General features: G+C 48.3%; 1 protein-coding gene across 2 annotated transcripts in view; it reads right to left on the bottom strand.

The window, feature by feature from the left end:
* CRYBG3 (crystallin beta-gamma domain containing 3) overlaps window positions 1-25,578 on the bottom strand; it is a 1,479,538-nt gene that overhangs the window by 222,932 nt on the left and 1,231,028 nt on the right. The gene's annotated exons all lie outside the window — the stretch shown is intronic.

The following is a 25,578-nucleotide window of genomic DNA, read 5'->3' as shown; positions in this document are numbered from 1 at the left end:
CTAGGAGGAAGGTTTTGCTCGTGTTGTTACATGGATCAGCGCCAGTAAATATTTGAATATATCTGCTGCCAGACCTGCAACGAGGGAATCCACCTAGGAGTTATAAAATCCCATGGTGAGATATGGTTGGCCTGCTATTTAGATTTGCATGCATCCTACCCAGGGACCTTTCTAATACAGAATACATTCATTTATATGCTTATCTTAATTTTATATTTAAAAAAACACTGCTGGGGGTCCCCCTTAAAGGGTGAACCAATACAAGGCCTCCCTGCTATTGAGGCCGCGTTTTACTGTGTCACATTTACTTATAAACCATTTTTCTCTTAATTTCCTTCTTTCCTCAGTGTTGCCACCTCTTTTCATGGCTCTTTTCTATAAAGTGATCCACTAGCACGGCATTGTCTTCTTGGTTCTGATGCCTGATCTGTGTTTACACAGTCTTAGTCTGAGCTCTCTACTGGTTACTCCTATGAAGCATAAGCCACATGGCCAGATCAAAAGATATATCACATTGTTGCAACGGCAGTTATTGAGAGAATTGGTGGTGACGCTTACACCTGGCATTCAACTGTTTTGGTTACAAAGCATTGATCACAGATACTGCAGTTTCTGCAATTGTAGTTCACTGTGGCTTTGTCCCTATTTAGTGTAGTTTGTATGTTCATTTTATCTTTTCTATATGGCTGGACTAAAGAAATTTTCAGGTTCCCATTGCGCCGAAAGGCAAATAAAGGTTGATCTAACCTCACTCCCTCATTCTGGTTTAAAATATTCCAATTCCTGTTGACTATATTCTTGATACTGGCTCTTAAATACTATTCTGTTATTGTTCACCTCCCTTTTTGTTTGTTAAACAAACTATCTCTGTCACAGAATTGAGCTCTTTTATACAAATGGTTTATTAACTTTTTGGAATGGCCTACATCCTTGAGTTTCTTTTTGAGGTTCTCCCCATGATTATAAAAATAATGCAAACTACAACAGTTTCTCCTCAAGTGGAGAAACTGTATGAATGGAATTATGTCTTTCTGTGCCTTGGATGGAAACTCAAATAATGGAGCAAAGTGTTTTAATCTCTGTTTTTAGTAAATCACTCAACTTGCAGGTGTCCTGCTATTTCTTTGATGGATATATGTAGGAAATCCACTTTTTCATTACTCAGATGAGCTGTAAACGTAAGGTTCTCATCTCCCAGGTTGAGCCAGGCAAGGAAGTCCTCCAAGTCCTGATGCGGTCCCACTCACATAAAAAAGATATAGGGTCCGATTCACAGAAGTAATCTGAGACAAAATCCTAAATTTACTACTTTTGGTATTCACAGAAGGCATTTAGTAGTAGTAAAGTTAGGATTTTGTCTTGAGTCTGTCCTAAGTCTGTCCTAAGTCTGTCCTAAGTCTGTCCTAAGTCTGTCCTAAGTCTGTCCTAAGTCTGTCCTAAGTCTGTCCTAAGTCTGTCCTAAGTCTGTCCTAAGTCTGTCTTAAGTCTGTCTTAAGTCTGTCTTAAGTCTGTCTTAAGTCTGTCTTCAGTCAAACTTAAGACAAAATCCTAACTTTACTACTACTAAATGCCTTATGTGAATACCAAAAGTAGTAAGTTTAGGATTTTGTCTCAGATTAGTTCTGTGAATCGACCCCTCTATCAATAAAGCATTGCCAGCATTTTATATTTTCATAATAGGGTGCCACCTCATTGTAAACATATTTGTTTTCAAAGTCCCCAAAATAAAAACAAGCCACTTTCGGTGCCCAGGTGGCGTCCATCTTGGTCCCCTTAAGTTGGAGATATAGATCATCCTTGAAAAGAAAAATATTATTTTTTAGAACCATTGACACACATCTAACTATGAAGGCTTTATTCAACCCTTATAGATCAGATTCGTCCAAGACTTTCTAAACTACTTCTATAGTGTTGTCTTGGCAAATATTTGTATAAAGTGCTTCAATATCGAGAGAAACCAAAAGCTGCCTCTTGGTATTGAATTGCACTCCTTCCAAGATTGAGATCATGTGTGCAGAATCTTTAATGTATGAGGCCTGTTTGCTAACTAGAGGCTTCAGGTAACAATCAACATATTTGCTAAGGGGTTCTGCCAGTGAGCCCGAACAGGAAACGATCGGTCTCAGGGGTGGGTCCTCAACACTCCTATGGATTTTGAGAAATCCATATAATGCCGGTGGGATTGGGTCTGTATTTCTGAGGAATCAGTACTTTTCCTCGCATATCCTGTCTTCGTTTTTACCTTCTTCTATTAAATCAAAAAACACTCTTTTTAGTCCCATTAATTTGGTTTTTGGGACCCTTTGATAATGTTCCCTAACTGATAATAGCCTTAATGACGGTGCTATTATGGGGGTGAACGTGGATTTGTGTCTCAGATCTAAGTTATCATTTTCCCTCTCTCAAAGAAGCTGTTAAATCTAATATTTCTCAAAAAATGCTCTAAGATCCTTTTCCATCTCAAATATGTTGACCTTGGTGGTTGGCACAAAACTAAAGCCCTTTTCTAAAACTTCCCTTTCTGTATCTTGGAGTATTCTATTGGAGAGATTAATGATAGGTGCTCTACTTATCTCCAATATTTCAGACTTCGCGTTCTTATGAAATCTTGAGGAGGTTGGTTTCTCATAAATTGGCCTCTCCCTCAGTTTTGATTCCTCCTCTGTCCCCACTTCAGCCCTAAAAAAGCCCTATATTCATTGTTTAAATTCTGACCCCTATATTCATCCTGTGTAGGGCCTTCCTCATCACTGCTTGAACCAGAAGATTCAGAGAAAATTACACGTTTTCTTCCTCTCCTTGGAATTGGGAATTTGCTTTTTGGTTGCCTCTCCCAGGTTTAGTTTTTTCTTTCTTGATAGTATTCTTTATTGGGATAGGCTAATTCATAGCTACATTTATTAATGTCCTGTATTAGATTCATTGTTTTTTATTAGATAATCCCTATGTCCACTGATTTCTTGATTAACTTCAAGTTTGTTTGACCTCCTATAGTGCCATGCTTTGTCTTAGAGTGGATTCAACAATGGTTTGTTTTTTAATAAGGATAACCTCTTGGCCTGTCTCTATTATAAGCAGCATCCAATCTCTGCTACAGGGATTGGAAATGAATGTACACGTCTCAATACATTTACTATTCTCTATAGAGAGTCCATGTTCATTTCTGACCTGTAGTCCTATCAGGATCAACCCTGATTTTACATATTCAATAATAAAATTGCATGAAGTTCCGCTCTGATGAGCTTCTTTTTTAAGTTCATAATCTTATTCCATTTATCACTGTTACTAGGGATGATTGTGACTTGCCATTCTTGGTGCCAGTATTTATAATTTTGTTAAATTGGTCCTCACTAAACCCGAAGATTTTAAAATAATCGATTTCTATGACACTCGAGCAAAGTGTTACGCTGCCTCAATAACAGGGAGGATTGGGAACGGTTCACTCAGTAAGGGGGGACCCCAGCAGTGGTTTTAAATATAAAGTTAAGGTCAACATATAAATTAAATACCCTGTATTAGAAAGATCCCTGGGTAGGATGCACACAAATCTAAATAGCATGCCAACACCATCTCACCATGAGATTGTATAAGAATAAAATATGGGGAAGTGTCCACCGAAAATAAAGAAAAAATTAGAGGTATTTTATATATGCCTACACCTACCCAGAAAGATAGATATAAGATGTATGTAAAACAACTTGAAAATGGTGCCTATTCTGGTTCTGCTACTGTCATAAACATGAAGGGCTTAGAGCTCTGATTGTAGATATTTGTGCATGTAATAAGTAAGGTGTGTTCGCAATAGAACAGGGGAGTATCGAAAGATATAGTTATCTCTCTTAGGGTTCCTGTAAAAAAATTAAAGCTATATATATATGGGCATACACATAACCTAATAATGATGCCTAGAGGTATTAATAATGTCCTAGAAGTAACCTAGAGCCTTATGTCATGAACTCAAGCCCCTGAGGTGCTTTTAGCACATATATATATGTTTGTTTTTCCTTATCCACCCGATCTTGCTGCCACACCGCTTGACACGACAGGTGCTGCGATACGTGGAGACGGATACCCAAGTCGTATTAGTTTCACATCCAAGAATATCGTGCACTCGGAGAAATCTATTAAAAATACTTTTAATGAGCCACTTCATACCAAACTGTTGCACAAGTGCATTTCGGCTTCTAGCCTTTACACATATAGATCTATATATATATATAGTCTGGAAACTTTAACGATAAGAGAGATGTCGTCCACGATAGTGTCCGTGAGAGAGACGAGGAGGCTGAACACCTGTTCAGCGATCAAGGCATGCAAGGAGAAAGGAGGGAAGCGCAGAGCAGTGGGAATCTTTCTCAGTCAGCGGATGCTCAACAAACGTTGAAAACACTTGAAAAATTGAACCGCAAGAAAATTACTAAGTGCTGGGAAGTTAAATCCTTGATCACCACACAAAAAGAGTAAGGGGTAGGAGGTATGTATGTCCCACTTCGACCTCCTATAATAACCTAGACACACATCAAAGAAGTAGGACTCAAAAAAACAGATCGCTATGATCTAATGGGTACAGGGGAAGATAACCAGGTGTCTAAAACTGCTCTCACACACAGCAAGCAGTTTCATGCTTCATCATAGGCTGATAACACACCTTCACGCTAGCCAACGCTGGAGGAGTAGCAATAGGGAGGGGGAAGACAATACAATACGTAAAAAGTACACAGAACGTCATCATATGTGAAAAAGGTGCAGAAATTGTGATATAAAACTGGACATGAGGTGTCCTCAATTGGACTTTAATTATGTACTCCCAGCCCAGATTAAAAAGAAGGTCAGAAACTAGACCCGTGGATGGAGGTAAGGTAGACTATAATTAATCACCCACCCCTCCACTCTGCAAACGAAAGTCGACATATTTCAGCCGAAAAAGAACTAATTTAATTATTACCCAGGCTTTCTTCAGGACTTCACACGGAGAAAAGATCCCATGGGTACTAACCCTACCTCCTTGATCCAGGAGCAGAGGGTAGAAAAGCCTTCTCAAGGAATACTCCCTACAATAGTGTTGGGATGATTTCCGTGGGGACCTGTAATACAATCTATAAAAACAGGTGTCAGGTGAAATGGTGAAAACATCATGGGTAGTGTGTTTGAACTGGCGATCAAACTGTGGGCGTTAACACACCGATATAGACCACATAGAGTTAATTTTGGCCCCTTGGTGCATGTGGAAATACCAAAAATGTCCCACTAGGTGCCTAAATGGCACCTTATAAAAACATGTCAGGCAAATATACCCTACTAAAAGTTTAAGAAATACAGGCATCCATGCTGGGGAGAAAATGAGAGCACAACCATACTCTCGGCAGATCTTACCGAGTTCTTTGTAATTCAACACCTGAACTGGCCGGGGAGTGAGAACAACTCCCTGTAGTCAAACTCTGTGAAACATAATGGGGGTAGATAAGAACATACAACAGCCCATGAGGAAGCATAGAAAGCGATCATATGGCAATGTGTATTATGAGAACCGCAATGCTGCAGTCAGAATAAAACAGAAGTTATTGGCATAAGGGTTAAAGGATTCAATTTCAAATCGGCAAATCGGGGTAGCCACTCTGGTTTGGTCCGAGCAGCCCCATGGGAGCGAATAAGACTTGTCCCCGTCACTCTCAGAGTGTCTACACTTACTGCATCAAGGTGTGTTGTCACTGACAATTTGTCCCTCCCAGTGCCGAGTAGGTCTGTGGCCCCATCCCGGTCTCTGCATTTTAAAGTCTGATGCTCCCGGGGCCCCATCATCACGGCCGCAGCGTGCGTAGACAGACGCCACGATTAGGGAGAGAACGGCTAGAACGCTTCCTGTTGCCCGCCATGATTGTAGGGGAAGTAAGGATATGTGTCAGCTCGCAGGCGTGTAAGGAAACTATCCTTCATGCAAATAGTGGAGAACACACCCACTGCTTGATCGTAGCGGCCGCAAACATGTACAGCGCAACAATAAATATTATGGAGGTAGTTGTGGACAGATCTATTATGAGATACCTCAGCACTCCTGCAAGCCTTTAAAAGTGAAGGTATTTTAAAGTCCAGGTATTTTGACAAGGGTGAATATACGTCTGTGTCAGAAAATCTGTAAGAAAAATACAAAAGGTATGGATCACTGACGCTAGTGATGGTATTAGAAATAGCGTCAGTCCAGTAAATGAAAGCGAAGGGAGGGCCTATTATCAAACGGGCCCAGGGATAAAGCAAAACTAAAGGTGAGGGTAAAAATGCATGGAATGTCCCTAGAAGTGTAGGGTCAAATACAGTGTATCCATCGGTGTCAGGGGCAATTGAATATAAAAGCCCTTATTAGAGGTAAAGGCCCAGTGATATTAACCTCGATAGCAAACCCACGACAACAGGCAATAAAAGGAGCCATCAATCTGGTCACTCAGAGATTATATAGAGTGGACCAGGCAATATCATCCTTCAGCACCTCGATATGACTGCGAACCATATAGATCCATTTCTGTTCTCTAAGAAGAAGAGAGTGTTCTGGATTGTGTGAGGTATTGAGGTTATGTTTATCCAGAACCGTCCAAAGGTATTCTTTGTCCGAGTGCCCTCTCTCCTTAAAGTGAGTAGTCAGTCAGCTCACTGTCCTCTGACATCTGAAAGTTGACCTGTGCTCCATGATCCTGGTCTTCACCCTATGTGTCGTCATACCAATGTAGACAAGATTGCATGGACACCTCAACATGTAGACAACATTGGAGGTGTTACAATTGGTGAGCCGTCGCTGCTCTCATGGGTGCTTAAGTCCAATGTCCACAGTTTTTGTATTAGCAGTGAGGTGGCACAGGTCCCACCTACCACATCTAGTGTGTCCAGAGACGGGGGAGAGTCCATGTGTCCTCATTTGCTGTGGGAGGACAATGTCCAGTGGGAGTCACCCTCGGTCTAGCATGTACCAGAAGGTCCTTTATGTTTTGACTCCTTTTAAACGGGAAGAGTGGTTTCTCCAAACACAGGCCATTAGAATTGAGGATTTTCCAGTTCCTCAGGAAAATCCTTTTTATGTTGTTGGAGGATGTGTTAAAGGGAGTAACACAGATGGTCTTGCCAGTGGGAAGTTTTTCCCTAATCTCCAGTAGAGCCTCTCTGTTACAGTTGCTAGCCCTCTTATAAGCCCCCTTCACCGTCCGGTGAGGGTATTTCCTCTCCACAAGTTTATTCATCAGAGAGATCGCTTCTGTCTTGAAATCCCTCCTGTCAGAGCAATTTCTGCGGATGCGCAGAAACTGACCCACCGGTAAGTTCTCCCTGAGGGACTTAGGGTGGAAGCTCCCAAACAAGAGTAGTCCATTCCTGTCCGTTGGTTTGCGAAACATCTTGGTTTGTAGGCCTCATCCATGTGGCTAGATGATTAGATCCAGGAATGGCAGTTCCTCCTTCGTGATGGTTGAAGTAAAGTGGAGAAAAGCGTTCCGAGTGTTCAATCACTCAAGGAATTCCTGAATGGAGTTTGCATCGCCTTCTCAGATGAGGAGAATATCATCTATGTAGCGCCTCCACAGTTTAATATTGTTGTTCCAAAGGCCTCCTGAGGCTTAAATGTGTTGGTCCTCGAAAGCTGCTACATAGAGCCCTGTCAAACTGGGGGCGAAAATGCTCCCCATTGACGTCCCATGTGTTTGAAGATAGAACTTCCCCTGGAACTCAAAGAAATTCCCCATGAGGGCTATCTCAGCTAGGTGAAGGATAAAATGTCTTGGTGTGTGGTAATCCCAATCCAAAGTGAACAGGATTTCCTCCACGACTCGTAGAGTCTCCATTTGAGGTATGTTTGTGTAGAGAGACTCCACGTTCAGGCTCACTTGGAAGTCTCTCTCTGGATCAAAATGCTGTTCCTGGAGCAGATTCCGCACATCCGTAGTGTCTTTCAGGTAGGCCGTCCTGCTTTGTACCACCGACTTCAGGAAGTAATCACAAAATTGTGACAAATGTTCTAATAAGGACCCACTACCCGATACTATGGGTCTCCCTGGTGGTGGGCGTGTCGGCTTGTGCATCTTAGGGAGCGTGTAAAAATAAGGTGTAACTGGTTCTCCTTGGTACAGGAAACTACCTTCCTTCGTAGTAATCTACTAGTTGTTCACTGCCTCCTCGACCACGGCTGTTATCTCCCACCTGATGTCCTCAGTGGGGTCAGTCCGGAGTATAGTATAATTCCTCCGGTCGGAAAGAAATCGCAAACATTCCGTTTTATAGGAGGACTTCTTCTGTATCACAATCGCACCGCCCTTGTCTGCCGGTTTGATCACAATCTCAGGGTTATTTTTGGGTTCCTCCAGAGCTGGTTTCTCTTCTCTGGCCAGGTTCTTGGAGTTTCTGTTGTCTTGTGCAGCCAGAGCCTCCACACCTTGAATGACAGCTTGTTCGAAAGCTACCACTTCAAGAAGAAGGCTGCCCGTAGGTGGTACAAATCTAGATTGGGGGCGGAAGGCTGTGTCTCCTCTATTCTCAGTGTCCTCGGCCTTGTCTTGAAAGAAGCCTTTCAGCCTGATGTTCCGAAAGAAACCCGCCAATTCCTGGCGGATCTTAAAGACATCCAGGGTATGAGTTGGTACAAAACCCAAACCCTTTTTGAGAAGCTCTTCCTGTGGGGTGGTCAGGGGTGTATCCGTCAGGTTCATTATGAGAGAGATAATTCCCTGCTCGTCCCTGGTGATGGGTCTCTCGCCATACTTCTGGTGACCCTCTAGTCTAGGTCCTCCCACTGCACCCCTGTAGAGCCCTTCTGTTTGCCCCTGCCCCTGCCCCGGCCTCTCCCTAAAAAAGGAGGAGTCGGCATTTGTGGGTACTGTGTCATTTGGCCCCCCTGCATCCCAGGGAATTGTTGTTGGTACATATTCGGACACCCACATTTTTGGTTCGGAAAGTTGGGGTACATGGGGTAAAAAGGGGGACGGGGCCTACGAAAAAATCTTTCCTTCTGCCTCTCCTACGCGGTTTCCTCACGTAGTCACTATCGTCGCTGCCAGTGCTCGTTCTGTCTGAGTTCCTATTTTCCCTGGGGTTACCCTTCTTCATATCATCCATTTTTTTCTGGATGTACTCATCCATCACATAGGGGTACATCTTTTCACGTGAACATTTCTTCAGGTCTTTTTGAAGCTTATCTACTTTGGATCGTAAAAGGTAATCCTTATATTCCCCTATTTCGTTGTTGGCCTCCTCAAGTTTCTTCTTGTAGGTTGCCAAAAGGATGCTAGCTTTAATCCCCTGCTCGCTAGCCTGGATTTTAATGTAGAGGGTATCGGCTGTCCTCTTGACTGTGTTAATAATGAAGATCAGCCAATCCCTCGTACACTTCCGGGCTATTAGGGACCAGTCTTTCCGGAAGATAGGGTCTTCCAGGAATATCAGGGGCTCGTTTGTACCCAAGAGGCATTTAGGGGCAGCATTGCCCCTCAAGTATTCTGTTTGAATGCCCCATGCAAGATTGCTTTAACGTGGGAACTTTTTAATTCAATCAAAGTGTCCCACCTTTCACCCTGGGTGAGGACCTGAATAATGGTTGTGTCTCCCAGCAAAGAAGCCCCTGCCAGGATTTCTGTAACTACATCACCCCCATAAGCTAGACCCTGTTCAGCTGCCATGGCCCCGCCGCATGTTAGCGTGTGGGATACACCGAAAATGGTCTGGCAGTCATATGGATCTCAGGAAAAACAAAAACCCCTACGGCTCAGGGGCCAGGCAAAAGTTCACCACACAAAAAAGAGTAAGGAGTAGGAGGAATGTATGTCCCACTTCGGCCTCCTATAATTTTTACCCTCACCTTTAGTTTTGCTTTATTCCTGGACCCATTTGATAATAGGCCCTCCCTTCCCTTTCATTTACTGGACTGACGCTAGTTCAAATACCATCACTAGCGTCAGTGATCCATACCTTTTGTATTTTTCATACAAATTTTCTGACACAGACGTATATTCATCCTCGTCAAAATACCTGTACTTTAAAATATGCCTGACATGTTTTTATAAGGTGCAATTTAGGCACCTAGTGAGACATTTTTGGTATTTCCACATGCACCAAGGGGCCAAAATTAACTCTATGTGGTCTATATCGGTGTGTTAACGTCCACGTTTTGATCGATTGTTGTTACCGGTTAGGGTGCACTACCCAGGATGTTTGTATGTATGTTGTTATTATTACCATGATAGCAAAGTACCATTGTAGGGAGTATTCCTTGAGAAGGGTTTTCTAACCTCTGCTCCTGGACCAAGGAGGTAGGGCTGGTACCCATGGGATCTTTTTTCCTTGTGAAGTCCTGAAGAAAGCCAAGGTAATCATTAAATTCATTATTTTTCGGCTGAAACATGTCGACGCTTGTTTGCAGAGAGGAGGGGTAGGTGATTCATTATAGTCTACCATACCTCCATCCACAGGTCTAGTTTCTGACCTTTTTAATCTGGGCTGGGAGTCCATAATTAAAGTCCAATTGAGGACACCTCATGTCCAGTTTTATATCACAATTTCTGCACCTTTTTTCACAAAAGATCCAGTTCGGTGCGCTTTTTACATATTGTATGGTCTTCCCGCTCCCTATTGCTCCACCTCCAGCGTTGGCGAGCGCAGAGGTTTGTTAGCTGCCCTATGATGAAGCATGACACAGCTTGCTGTGTGTGAGGGCAGTTTTAGACACCTGGTTATCTTCCCCGGTACCCATTTGATCATAGTGATCTGTTTTTTCGAGTTCTACTTCTTTGATGTGTGTAAGTTAAATCCTTGACCAAGTACCTGGATGTGGATAGAATTCCCCGTGGCCTAAGAATTCTTATAGCACTGAGTTTTGAAATCCCAGATATGTTGGAATTATGGGCAGCCAACAACCTGGAGGCTTCAGCGAGATTGGTGCGGATACTAATTAAATACGCTGATAAGGATTGATCAAAAATCCTACAGGAACTAGAATCCCTGAAAGCTGTTCTCAATATGAGGTCTGAGAAAGAAACGATCACGAAATTTAAAAGTGAAATGCAAACTAGATTAAAAAAACAGGAGGATATTATCAAGCTAAGGAAGGTAAATAAATTCTTGAGAGATCAAATCGATTATGAATCTGGCCAAAATGTCACATTTGCAAGGAGATTTGAGCGTCTTAGAAAACAACGTCAGCATCAGGATGGTAAAATAATTGATCGAACAAAAGTAACGGACTCTGAAACTGAGTCAAGCTCGAAAGAGGGAACAAGTAATGAAGACCTGAGTAGTAGCCAGGGCCAGAGCAGCTCAACTCCGACGAGAAAAATAACAATGTCGTAAGAACTGGAATTTTTTACGGTTGGACCGTTGTGCAACCCCACAGACCACGAAACCCAAGGTCTCAAAAGCCAACAGGAGGAGGTGCCGATGGCGACAGCAATGACAAAGAAGCAGGAAGACAAAACAAACACCAAGAAAGTATGGAAACACAAGTAACCAATAGTGAATCTGAAATAGGGAAATCGATTATAAATCTTACTGATCTAACACTGTGTAAAGCAGAGGAACAGGTCTTATTGTTGGGACTTTCATTCTGTCCAAAGAATACATTCAAATATCCTCAGGCGAGAATAGACACCTTCAAGTACATGAGAAAACTCAAACTGCTAAAGGTGCATACACTAAATAAACAAGTGAATGGAAATGCCATGGGGACGAGCCAACCAAGAACAGTGGGTGTCGCAACTATTGTGGATCTCTCTGTTCTAAGAACTCTGAGACAATTAGAAATAGAGAATGAAGATTTCAATGCCGAACTGACGATTCAGGACATCATTCAAGAGCAGAATATAGCAATTGGAGAAGCAGCATCCACACCATTTAAGCCACAATCAAGAGTGACACCAACCTCTGCAAAAGATAACATCGATACGTTTCATGAATTAATCACGGAGGGTCTGAAAAGGATCAATAGAGTTGTCAATGAAGGGAGTAGCAGACATACAGCCAGTCAATGGAAATATCATGATTTGGTGACGAAATTAAGGAAAAACAAGCATGTGGTAATACGCAACTCCGATAAAGGGGGTAATGTGGCCCTGTAGCCGATGAGTATGTACTTACAGGAAGCTTGCACACAACTAAATCAGAGAGACTGTTACAAAAAGTGCAAACAAGAAACCTTGATCAAAGCTCAAGCTTACATCCTAGAATTAGATCAATGGATGAAGGAGGGCTTACTTTCACATGATGAATTTAGGTATCTTAAGAATGACACTCCTAGTACCCCAGTGCTATACTGGATTCCAAAGGTGCACAAGAATGCCAGTTGCCGCGCAAGACGCCCAATTATATCAGCAAATGGAAGCATGATGGAAAACACATCAGAATACATTGACTTCTTTTTAAAATCATACGTAGCAAACTTACCATCATATGTGAGGAACAGCAGTGACTTTTTGAAAATGATTTACTACATACCCATGGAACAAGACTATGTGCTAATAGCATTGGACATAACAACCCTCTACAATAGCATTACGCACAACAACGGTTTGAGAGCCATGCAATATTTCCTAAGCGATAGACCAGTAAGCATACGGAAACACACTCAAAATGTTGATGTCCATGGCAAAGAGGTGCCTGGAAGACAACTTCTTTCTATTTGAGGGTGACCTATAACAGCAAAAGCGGGGGACTGCGATGGGCTCCTGTTGTGCCCCAAGTTATGCATGCTTGAAAGTAGGCTGGTGGGAGGAACAGGTGCTCCTCAGAGAACATGCACAAGCTTGGGAAAACCACATAGTAATGTGGGAAAGATTTATAGACAATTTATTTGAGATTTGGAAGGGTACCACCAACTCCGCAGAGCAGTTTGTTAATCGTCTTAACAGTAATAGTTTGAATTTGAAATTTGATCACACCATCAGTAAAAGCAGTGTAACATTTCTAGATGTAGAGGTGTATAATGAGTCCGCAAGCTAGAGACGAAACTTCACAGGACGGAGACAGCAGGGAATACAACCGTACATGCATCCAGCTTTCACCCGGCCCACACGAAACACAGCATTTCATATGGTAAAATGGTCTAGTTCGAAGGACAACCTTGTCCAGATGGACAGCAAGGAAAGGAGGTTTAGAAGATAGAGCCTGAAGCTCACTCACGCTGCGAGCAGAGGTGATGGCAACCAGAAAAGCAGTCTTTAAAGTCAAGAGTCTGAGAGGACAATTATGTAGTGGCTCGAAAGGAGCACACATAAAGTAAGTTAAGACCAGATTCAAGTCCCACTGGGGCATTTCAAAAGGAATAGGAAGAAAGAGGCGAGTAATGCCCTTAAGAAACCTATTTACAATAGGGGACTTGAAAAGAGAAGGCTGATCAGGAAAGCGAAGAAAGGCCGAAATGGACGAAAGATAGCCTTAAGGGTGCCTTGATCAGAGCCCTGCCGGGCCCAAGATAGAATCAAGAGGAGAACCTACGAAAGAGGGGCAGAAAGGGGATCCACAGCCTTTGCTGTGCACCATGCCACAAATGAGTTCCATCTACAGGCGTATACCGTTTTAGTGGAGGGATGCCTGGCTGCCAAGATAACATTACAGACTTTGGGAGGAAGGTCAAAAGCTGTCAACTATCGCCGCTCAATCTCCAAGCAAGGAGGTGGAGGCTGGACTAGTTCGGGTGGAGGACCGTCCCTTGCTTCTGCAACAGTAGATCTTCCCAAAGAGGCAGTCTGATCAGAGGATCGATGGCCATGTTCAAGAGCTCGGGATACCAGACTCTTTGTGCCCAGTCCGGTATGACTTGGGCCCGGACGCGCTTAATTTTCTTCAGCACTCTGGGCAGAAGTGGTATAGGCGGAAAGGCGTACAGAAGACCGCAATTCCACATGCGCCAAAAAACGTCGCTGAGCGAGTGCCGACTTCCAACAAGTAGAACTGCTGCTTCGGTGGGAAATAGATCTGACCAAGGCTCTCCCCACTGCTAAAAGAGACCTTGCACCACCTCCGAGTGAAGACGCTATTCGTGATCCATCATGCACCGGCGGATGAGTTTCTCTACCCTGGCGTTCAGGGAACCTGCCAGGTGTTGAACCACCAGGGACATGCCCTGATGTTCCTGCCATGCCTTGACATAGGGTCCACGACCCCTCCCCGCCCTGTTTGTTACAGTACCACATGGCAGAGGTGTTGTCCTTGATCACCTGCATTACCCTTCCTTTGACAGATGGAAGGAATGCTTTCAGCGCAAGACAAATCGTCCGGAGCTCCAGAAGGTTGATGTGGAACCCGGAATCTGCTGGAACCAGAAGTCTCTCATCTCCGCCTCTCCCATGTGGCTGCCCCATCCCAGGAGTGATGCATCTGTCACCACTGTGTACTCTGTTTAGGGAAGGGAGAGGGATCTGCCGAAGACCCAATCCTGGTCCGTTGGCCACCACTGCAATTGGTGTGCAGTGACCTCCGAGATCCTGACACAATCGGAAAGATTACCCTGCTGCGCCCACTGGAATTTCAAGTCCCACTGCAGAGCCCTCATATGCCACCTGGCACAGTCCACCAGCAGGATGCAGGAGGCCATAAGGCCCAGCAGCCTCAGGGTCAATCTCACCGAAATCCGGGACAGAGGCTGAAACATCGGTAACATAGCCTGAATATCCCAGACTTGCTGCTCGGGAGGATAAGCCCGAAACTGTGCTGTATCCAGAACTGCTCTGATGAAAAGGCGCTTCTGAGAGGGAATTAGGTGTGACTTCGGCACGTTGATAGTGAACCCCAGTGAGTGCAGGAGGTCCGCGTAGTCTGCAGGTGGGAGACAACAGCCTGAGGCGAGTTCTCCTTCAACATCCAGCCGTTGAGATAGGGGGAAGGCTGGGCCCCCTGATCGGTGCAGATGAGCTGCGACCACCGGCATCACTTTTGTGAACACTCGAGGGGCGCTGGTAAGGCCAAAAGGGGGCACAGTAAACTGAAAATGCTCGTGGCCTACTGTGAACCGGAGGTGATGCCTGTGGGCTGGCAGGACGGGAATGTGTAAGTAAGTGTCCTGCAAGTCCAACGCTAGCATCCAGTCTCCAGGGTCGAGGGCAGACAGGACCTGAGCGAATGTCAACATTTTGAACTTCTCCTTCCGTAGGCAGCGGTTGACGCCCCTGAGATCCAAGATAGGATGCAGGCCTTTGTCCTTCTTGGGCACCAGAAAGTAGTGGGAATAACAGCCATGACCTGCTTCTGGCACAGGAACTCACACAATAGCTCCTTTGGCCAAAAGAGCCGTAACTTCCTGACAGAGAAAGGCCAAGTGATCCTCCGACATGCGATGGAGTGTTGTCGGCATGGAGGGAGGGGTAGTCTTGAAGGGGAGGGAGTAGCCCCTTCAGACTATCTGCAAGACCCACCTGTCCAACGTGATGTTGTGCCAGTGGGGTAGGTGATGGCAGATCCTGCTGCCCACTGGCAACTGGTGGACCTGAAAAGTCGGACTAGAAAGGTTTGGACACAGTTGCGGGGGGGGCATTGGTGGACTGGCCTGCCCGCTGGCCCCCGGAGTCCCGACACTGGGTCCCACATCCCCGGCCGCGCAGAGGCTGGGTGGCTTGTCTGGCCCTGGGTGGGACATGGTGGGGCACCCCTTCTGTGGTGGAAAAAGGCAGACTGAATGGGGCGAGAAGTCACTGCAAGGCCAAAGGACCTGGCTGTAGCTCTAGTGTGCTTGGAATGCTCAAGCGCGTTGTCTGCCTTGTCACCAAACAGGCGACAGCCACCAAAGGGCATGTCCAATGGGTAGATTGGACATCCCTAGAGAAGCCAGAGGTTCTCTGCCAGGCATAGCGTCTCAAGGCTACTGACGTGGAAATCCTCCTAGCCAGCGAGTTGACAGTATCCAGTCCACACCGGATGGTGAACTTTGCTGCGTCTCAACCCTTAGCAACCGTGTGGGTGAGCACGACCCGGGCCTCCTCTGGGCACTTTGGCAGCACTTGTGCAACCGTGTCCCACACTGAATGTGTGTAACGGCCCAAGAGACATGCTGTGTTCACCGACCGCAGTCTTATGCTGGCAAAAGAAAACATCTTCATCCCAAGATGGTCAAGCTTCTTGGATTCCCTATCTTGCGGAGCTGTAGGGAAAGCACTTCCTTTGGAAGATGAGGCTTGGACCACAAAGCCCTTGGGGGCAGGGTCGCCCAATGCCGGGCTGAGGAGTCTGGAGATCATCCTATCCACAGGAGCCCCTGTGCTGGGCTTGGACCAGGAGCCCTGAAGGACATCAGTGAGGGCCTCATTGAAAGGCAGTAAGGGCTCCAAACAGGCTGCTTCTGGCTGAAGCACCACAGTCAGGAGGTTAGTCCTGACCACCACTGTAGGAAGCTCAAGGCGTCAGCCGCCCTACGCAACACCACAGCGTATGAATTTCCCTCCTCCGTAGCCACGGTAGGGGGAGAAAGCATACCAAGGTCTGGGGAAGTATCCAGACCACTGGCATCACCCAACTCCTCTCTCCAGTCCGGGTCTTCAAGCTGGTCTGCCAGGGGGTCCACAGACCCCTCCCAGTCCTCCTCACCCTCCTCTGGCCGTCATTCAGGGCGATAAGGAAATCTAGGGAAGAACAGCAGTACAAATGTACTCTCCAACACGGGTCTGGCTCCGTGTCCAAGTCGAGGGGTAGGCCGGGGTCGACGCCGGCCGGGGACGCAACCAGCGTTGGAGGTGACAGATTTCATCAGAGGGTTCGGTGCCGGGGAAGAAACAGTGAGGTCAATTGGCGCCGAACCGGATCCAGGCCGGGGTCCATGGGGGGCCTGCGGTGACAGCATCGAAGCCCTAGAGCTCCTAGCAGAGTCCACGGGGCCCAAGGAGCACCGGCATAGTCGGGCTGCCCCAAGATGGAATGGAGGGCTTTGTAAAAAGCACGAAGCTGGGCAGGGGACACTCCGGCTCCTGGGAAGGGAGGGAAGGGAAGCTCGGAGCTGTCCCAGCAGGCTCCGAGGGCAGAGCTGGAGGACGACGACCCTCCGCGTCCCACGTCGGTCGACAAAAGGGGAGAAGGCAAAGAGCGACGAAGCTTCTCCGCTTTCTTCTTGTGCTTCGACTTGACCAATGACGAAGACTTCGACGAGGAATGATGGTGGTGGCTCCGTGACCGGTCCTGCGACCTTCATCCTGACCGGGACCTCAAGCGGCGCGGAGCTGACTGCCAGGCCTCCAGAAGCTTTGGGGACCACCCCCACAAAGACTTCGGGTTCATGACCCAACAGTCAGAGCACAACTTCGGGTTGTGGTCACGCTCCAAGCACCAGCGGCACATGAGGTGCAGATCCGTGACAGACATCAGCTTGTGACAGGAGTCACAAGGCTTGAAGCCAGTCCGACGATGGGACATCCTCCGTGCACCAGGAGACTAATGACTTGAAAAAGATGTCGACAAAAAGTTGAAAAAGTTTTAGTCACTAAGGGTACCGCTCTCTCCAGATCTGCGCTGGCTAGCGCCAAAAAAGAAAGAACTGACGTCAGCGGACAAGGACGGCGTCTAAGTCATCCCGGCGCCGAACGTGGAGCCGACCGACACCACCTACTGACTTGCAGGGGTACTGCTGAGAAAAAATTCTCTGGATCCAATCTGACGCCTGGGGGTAATTCTAAGGTAAGGAATCTATAACTAATAGTCTCTTTCAGATATATTACCTACTGGTGGTCGCCAGTAGATAGTTATAGTTACAACCTAGTTTCCATAGGAAAAGCATTTTTTGATTTGCTAATAACTTTGGCGTCGTTTGACGAATCTTTGCAAAATTCCCCAAAAAGAAAGTCTACTGCTGCCATTGAGCACAGGGTCAAGACTGATTTGCATATGGCTAGGTCCAAACTGGAATGGCATGGTGAGCAAAAAAACGATGGATTTAGGCCCAGATCTCTGTACTGGGGTGAATGTATGACATTGTTCTGCATTCTGTCCATCAATAGGTTTTTTTGCATTTGTCACCCCGAGTGGAACGGGTATACTCAGACGTGAGTCCCGTGCTCTCCATGCCACTGGAATCAAGCTATCCTGGCTGAAGAGGGGTTAAACCCCGAAACCGCCCCTAGGATGCTTGTTTCCAGTCCAGGGAGGACCTGGCCATGGCCGTTTTGGGCTAGACTGTTCCCATTGGGCACAGGGTCATGACTGATTTGCATATGGCTGGGTCCAAACTGGAATGGCATGGTGAGCAAAAAAACGATGGATTTATGCCCAGATCCCTGTACTGGGGTGAATGTATGACATTGTTCTGCATTCTGTCCATCAATAGTTCTTTTTGCGGGGAGGAGCCTAGCGCGCATCCAAGATGGTCGCGTGAGCACAGGGCTCCCCGGACCCTCGCTGCTCCTCGGAATTTATCCTGAATTTATCCTAAATTGGCTGATGGAATCTGGAAGGCGAATTCTGGCTGAACATTGACCTTCTTTCAGAAATCGAATCGGACCTGGGAATCCTGATCTAAGGTGGTTTGAATTTTTGAGGCCCAATCGATGGCTATGCCCGGCGCGAGGGTGAACTGTGGAGCCGGGGCGTAATTGAACAACAGCGGCAGCGGATCTGTGCCAGTGGCCGCTCCATTACTTTCGGTTTCACTTTTTGATCTCTGAGGGGCTGGAAATTGTAACCGCTTGGTGCGGCTGGGTGTTTACCTCTGCTGGATGCCTCTGCCTCCACCTGCCACCAGTGTGCCCATTGACTTTGGTCCCCTCGCCCGGCCACATCACGGTCTCTGGGGCGGCTCCTGACTGAGTTGCCGGTGCCCCCTTGACGCTTGGCCGGTGGTCCCCTTTGGTGAGCGTGGTTCTCATGGGTGGCAGGGGGGGCCCCGAGGGGCGTAAGACTAAGACATCCCTCCGCGGGGGACCGGTCCAGACGAACAACATGGACCGCTATACTCAAGGAAGAGGGTCCCCTGGAGCGGCCGGTGCCCCCCCGGACGACGCTGGTGGTGGCCCGTCCGTTTCTTCGGATCTGTCCCTGCAGGACATTATGGGCGCCATTAACGGCATCAAGGAGACCATCACTACGCAGTACGAGGTCTTGGCCCGTAAAATCGACACGGTGGCCATTGATGTCGCACTGATTCGGGCGGATCTCTCTAAGACCAGCGAGAGGGTTCAATCGCTTGATGTGCGGACGTCCACCCTGGTTGCGGATGTGTCGGACCAACGGGCCACTCTCGGCGACCTCAAGTCGGCCAACGATCAGATGGCCCGGCGGCTGGAGGACTTTGAGGGACGGGCCCGCCGCAATAACATCCGCGTTATAGGCGTCCCGGAGACCTCCGACAACCACCCGGTTGATCTCATGGTGGAGGAGCTCATCCTCAAGCAGCTTGCCCCCGCTGGCCTGAGTAAGTTCTTTGCCGTGGAGCGGGCCCATCGAGTTCCGGGCAGTCGGCCGGGGGCCCCCCCGAGGCCTATTGTTGCCAAACTTTTCTACTACAGAGACCGAGATGTGATATTGCAGGCCTCGCGGGCCCGTGGCCCGGTCCGCCATGAGAATGCGTCTATTAACTTTTTCCCGGACTTTACCCAACTTGTCCAGAAACAGAGGATGGGTTTCCGAGGGGTAAAGCGTCGCCTCCGAGACCTGGGTCTCAAGTACTCCATGCTTTTTCCTGCTAGGCTCCGAGTGGAACACGAAGATCGGACTACCTTTTTTGACTCTCCCGCGACTGTGAGTGACTGGCTTGACTCGCTGCCGGGCCGGGGGGACCGGCCTGGGCCCTTTGCTGGTACCGAGGGTGGCGGGTCTCCCTCGGAGTGACTTTGGTCCTTGACTTTGCCATTTTGTACTGTTCGGCTAGGTTCAACTTCTTTTGTGTATTTTGTTTCATTATGATCTCTGTGGGGGGCTGTCGGGGACGGGTCCCTCTCCTCCTCCGGGGTCTTTCCGTAGAATGGGGTTCGTGGGGCGACAGGCACACTGCAAGTTGGGGTGGTTTTTTGGGTCGCAGGGGTGCAGGGTGGGGGGAGTTGGAATTGGGGGGGGGGGTCGGGGGGTTTTGATTTGTGTGTTTTGTTTTTAATGCGAGGTCTTTGTTCTGTTCCAGTTTCGGGCGTTGCGCTATCTGCCGGGGGACCCTTGATCTATTGGAGGGGATGGGGGGGGACGGGTTGAGGTTGATGTCATTGAACGTCAATGGATTGGGGGACCGTATCAAACGGGGTGTTGTGCTGCAGTATTTGCGTCGTATGTCTCCTGATGTGGTGTTTTTACAGGAGACGCATCTGGTGGGTAACGTTTGTCATGCCATGAACAGGGGGGGTTACCGACTCGTGGCCCATTCTGGTTTCACCACTGGCTCTAGAGGGGTAGGCATTCTCCTGCGTTCTTCACTTCCGTTAGAGATCACCAGGGTAGTCCCGGACGATAGAGGGCGCTATGTGGTTTTGACTGGGCGGTGGGAGGGGCAGCCCCTTTCCTTGGTCTCTGTCTATGTTCCCCCGGGCCTCCAGAACTCCACCTTTTCAGACTTGGGTCGTATGCTGCTTGAGCTTCCTGATAGTCTTCTGCTTATGGGTGGGGATTTCAATTCGGTAGTCTCGGGCGACCGGGATCGCCACCCGCCCAGGGCCCTCCCTGCTGCCCAGGCGTGGCTTGGCGGATTCTTGGAGACCTTCGGTCTGGTGGATTGCTGGAGGTTAATGCATCCTACACAGTGTCAGTACACCTTTCACTCTGGGGCACATGGGAGTCTCTCCAGATTGGATTACTTTCTTATGCCCGCGGCCCAGACTGCCCGGATTCGAGAGGTTAAGCACCTGGCCCGGGGTATTTCTGATCATTCCCACTGTGGTTGCTTTTTGACACTGGGATGCGGTCTGCCGGGCGGATCGCTCCTATTAACCCTTGGTACCTGCGGAACCCCACGATCCGCGATAGCCTGGTCAAGTCGATTGACCAATACTTCCTTGAGAATGATGGGTCGGTGTTGTCCGCAGTGTCCCTGTGGGAAGCTTTTAAGGCGGTACTCCGCGGGCAGGCCCTATCCCAGATAGTGGTGGCTTAGAAGGTTAAGATGGAGGCGGTGGTGAAGCTGGAGACTGACATATTGTGGTTGGAGGCGGCCTTGGAGACGGGTGTCACTCCGGATGGGCTCCATGCCCTCAGCCTGAAGCAGTTCGAGTACAAGTCCCTTGTCACTGACGCTGCCAAGACCATGTATAGGGAGCAGCAGGGTAGGTTGTATGATGCCGGGGACAAGGCTGGTAAATTGATTGCTTGGCTGGATAGGAAGGATAGAGTGAATCGTGTGGTCCCAGAGCTCCGGGTTGCGGATGGAGTGTGTGTGACTGAGCCTGGCGAGATTGTGGAGTGTTTTGCTGATCACCTCCGGGCGGTGTATTCCCCGGTGTCTGAGAGAGATGAAGACGACTCTCGTCTTCTACTACGGGATATTGCCCTGCCCGGCTTATCCGTTGAGGACCGTGAGCAGCTGGATGCCCCCTTGTCTGTCGATGAGATTGCTACTGCGATCTGCTCCCTTCGCTCGGGCAAGGCCATGGGCCCCAATGGCCTGCCGATCGAACTATATAAACTACGCCCGGATAAAATCGCGCCCTTCCTTCGTCGTATGTTTCAGGAGTCGATCGAGAGGGGTTCCCTTCCCGCCGACCAGCGTCTGGCGACTATAGTTGTGATTCCCAAGGATGGCAAACCACAAGACCGCTGTGCTTCATATAGGCCTATTTCCCTCTTAAACGCAGAACCCAAAATCCTTGCTAAAGTCCTCGCCAATCGCTTGCTGAGCGTTATCTGTGATCTGATTCACCCGGATCAATGCGGCTTCATCCCCCACCGTAATACCGCTCTTAACCTGCGGCGTCTGCACGGCGTCCTAGCTAGGGCGGAGTACTTCTCTGAACCAGCCGTATTGGTTTCCTTAGACGCCACGATGGCCTTTGATACCATCGAGTGGCCATTCCTCTGGGCTGTCTTGGAGAAGTTTGGCTTTGGGGAGGGATTTCTTAGCTGGGTGAAGCTTCTTTATGCCGGACCAATGGCTCAGGTGGTTGTCAATGGGCGGGCTTCTCAGCCTTTTGCTCTCGGGAGGGGCACTAGGCAGGGGTGCCCGTTGTCCCCTCTGCTCTTTGCTCTTGCCTTGGAACCGCTCGCCGCCTGGCTCCGCTGGGAGCCCTCGATCAGAGGGATCCGGTGGGCCCCGGGCTTCGAGGATCGGGTCTCGTTGTACGCGGATGATATTCTTTTGTACCTCACCTCGCCGCGACAGTCGCTTAATGTTCTCTTTGATGTCCTTACTTCCTTTGGGAGAAACTCGGGTCTGATAATTAACTGGTCCAAATCTTGCGTGTACCCTATCTCTGGTGGCCCTCCCCTTTTGCTGCCTCTACTTCCTATCCAAACGTCTTCATCCGGCTTTAAGTACCTGGGGGTATACGTTTCGCTGGACCCGGCGGTCCGCTATGAGCAGAACCTCCTGTCTCCACTCCGACGTTTAAGGGTGGATACGGCTCGGTGGTGTAAGCTGCCCCTGTCTCCGCTTGGTCGCGCGGCCCTGTTTAAAATGATGTCCCTTCCCAGATTTCTTTACGCACTTCAGAACTCCATTGATGTCATTCCGGTGGCCTACTTTCGGGAGGTGGAGAGTCTGCAGAGGAGACTGGTTTGGGACGGGCGGGCGCGTATCGCTCTGGCAAAGCTTACTCTCCCCTGGTATGACGGGGGCATCGCGCTTCCTGACATTAGACGGTACTATTGGGCCTCCCAACTGTCGGCTATTAACCATGCCACGTATGCTCTTGGTTTGAACCCGGCGTATGAGATGGATAAATTCCTGCTTCCCGGCGGTAATTATAACAGAGCGCTTTACTCCCGATCGGCTGGTAGGACCCTCACGGGCCCTACTAGGATTGCGGTACGGGTGTGGAAGGCGGCGAATGTAGCGATGGGCTGGAGTGAGCGTTTAACGTGTGCTACTCCATTGTTCGCCTCAGACCGCCTGGGGAGCCTCTGGACGACGAAAGGCTTTGAGCACTGGGACACGATCGGCATTAGCAGAGTGGGGGATCTGTGGGTTAAAGGCGCGGTCAAGACCTTCGCGGCGCTCCGGGGCGAGTATGAGCTTAGTGAGAGGGAGTTTTTCCGTTACGCCCAGGTTCGGCATGCCCTGCTCTCGGTCTTTGGGGAAGGGACCAAGGTCCCTGTTTCTTCGCCCCTCGAGGACCGCATACTCGACGGTCACGTTCCCGATAGTACTATCTCTCTGATCTATAAAAAGCTGATAAATAATCGGGCTGACCTCTTGGTGCGTCTACGGGAGGCGTGGACGGGGGATGGGGTTGAGTTGGACGACGAGGACTGGCAGTCCGCGCTGTCATCTCCTAAGGAGGTTGCCATCCCGGCCCGTCTCCGTTTGGTCCAGCTTAAGATTCTCCATCGCGTTTACGTGACGGGTCCCCGATTGGTCTCGATGGGGTTTTCTGATGACGGGCTCTGTAAGCGTGGCTGTGGGCTCAGTGCCACCTTTCTCCACATCCTGTGGGAGTGCCGCGAGGTGGTGGAATACTGGCGTCAGGTGCATGAGGTTATGAGGCGAGTCACCGGGGTCACGCTGTTGCCGGAGGTGCGTCGCTGTGTTCTGAATGTGTGGGAGCCCAATCACTATAACGCGGCCCAGACTCGGTGGGCGGCCCTGGGGAACATGATAGCAAAGAGGGACATAGCGCAGCTCTGGGGTTCACAGCGGCCCCCCACCGTGTCTGTCTGGAAGGAGAACATGGACTGGTGCATGTTCAGGGAAAAGACTGTGTATGTGGCTCGTGGTAAACCCGGGGCTTGGAGTAGAATTTGGGGGCAGTGGAATGTGTATCGTGGAAATATTTGTGCTCCCCTCCTGGTGGATACGTCTGAGGTAGCCTTGTCCCCCTGATCCTTGATGGTTCCTTACTTATCTGGCACATCTGAGTATAGCTTTGGTATTCCCGTTCCCCCCCCCCTACCTCTTAGTTCTCCTTCTTCTTGACTGCCATCGGGTGGTCGGGTATGGAAGAGCCCCTGCTGTGGTCCGACGCCCACCTCGTGTCTTCTTGCCTCGCTTTTTGTTTTTAGTTGTTATTTATGTTAAAAGGGTGTATCCTGATTTTCCTTTATGTGCAGTCTGATCTTCTGTAAGGTGCGGAGCCCCGGTGGGCCAGTCATTGTGTTTGCACTGTTTGAGCTCTTTAATTACTAGCGGCCGGCCCAGGCGGTTGTAGGCCCGTGCTTGTACCCTTCTTTCTGCACAATAAAATTTTCACAAAAAAAATAAAATAAATAAATAAATAAATAAATAAATAGAGACAAGAAAATTAAAAAAAAAAAAAAAAGTTCTTTTTGCATTTGATAGATGAGTGGTGGGAAGGATAAGTGGATGGATGAGTGGTGGAAAGGATGAGACGATGGATGAGTGGGTGGATGAGTAGGTGGGCAGCTAGAGGGAGGGACGAGGCAGCAGATGGAGGACAAGATTGACAGGCGCCTGCTTTGATAGATGAGTGGGTGGCTGGAAGAGCGGGCGGAGGAATGGTCAAGTGGGCAGATGGGTGGATGAACAAGAGATTGGTAGGTGCATGTGTAGATAGATGAGCGGGTGGATTAGTGACTGGGTGTTCTGATGGGTTAGATGAGTGGTTGAATTTGATTCATCTCCCTCGAGTGCATCAAAGCAGCCGTGTGGTGAGGTTATCATGCAGCGTGTTTGTTTAAAGACCTGATTCAGCTGGACAAGAACACAGAGGTGTGACCTAGAGCAGGGGTGTGTTGCATTTGCCTAAGAAGACTTGATCGATGCCACAATAAATGGCTCCTTCTCATTTGATTGAATTCTCCAGACCCATGTACCCATTGGACGCAGTGCCCGCACAGAGACGGTGCAACATTACAGGACAAGCAAAGGGTGCAGCCTGTGTGCCTCGTGCTGCGTGCAGTGCAGTCTTTCCTGTTTTTTGTGTTCGGCACTTCTGCAAGCCTAGGGGGTGTTTACTGAATGCCTTCACTTGCTTAACTTTTCGTTAAATAATATATGCACTGTATTTCTAAGCGTTATCTTTGAGTTCTATGAATGACCCTGCATCAAAGCTCTAATCGCTAGTTCTAAAGGTCACTGGTTTGCAGAAGCTACCCTGGCGTAAAGAACGTGGGCAGAGAGCAAAAGTGCAAACTTCCTGAACCCTCACCGGACAGTATATACCCAGCAGAGAGAAATGCAAGCTGCACTTGCATACAGAACAAACGTTGGTGGCACTGAAAACCTACCAGTGAATCGAACAACAGGTAGAAAATAAATAAACAGAAAAGAGCAGTGCACGCTTCACTCGCATATAGAACGTACTATCAAAGCAGTGAAAACGTGCTGGGACACTCCGAGATTGGACAGAATTCTAGGTTGACCAGGTTTTTAAAAACAAAAACTGGGACACCTCACAAAAAGAAGGACGACAACCAAAGGGCACAGAATGGCAGCGCTCATCCACAACAGGTACAACTTGGGTAGCAGAGAGTGCAAACTTCGCTCCCATAAAAAGTGTACGATGGCAGTGTAAGTGCCACTTTCACACACAATACAGGTCAACCACAGAAGTAGAA

Source organism: Triturus cristatus, chromosome 8 (genome assembly GCF_964204655.1).
Source record: "Triturus cristatus chromosome 8, aTriCri1.1, whole genome shotgun sequence".
Taxonomy (NCBI): domain Eukaryota; kingdom Metazoa; phylum Chordata; class Amphibia; order Caudata; family Salamandridae; genus Triturus; species Triturus cristatus.
This window is presented reverse-complemented; position numbering and strand designations above follow the sequence as displayed.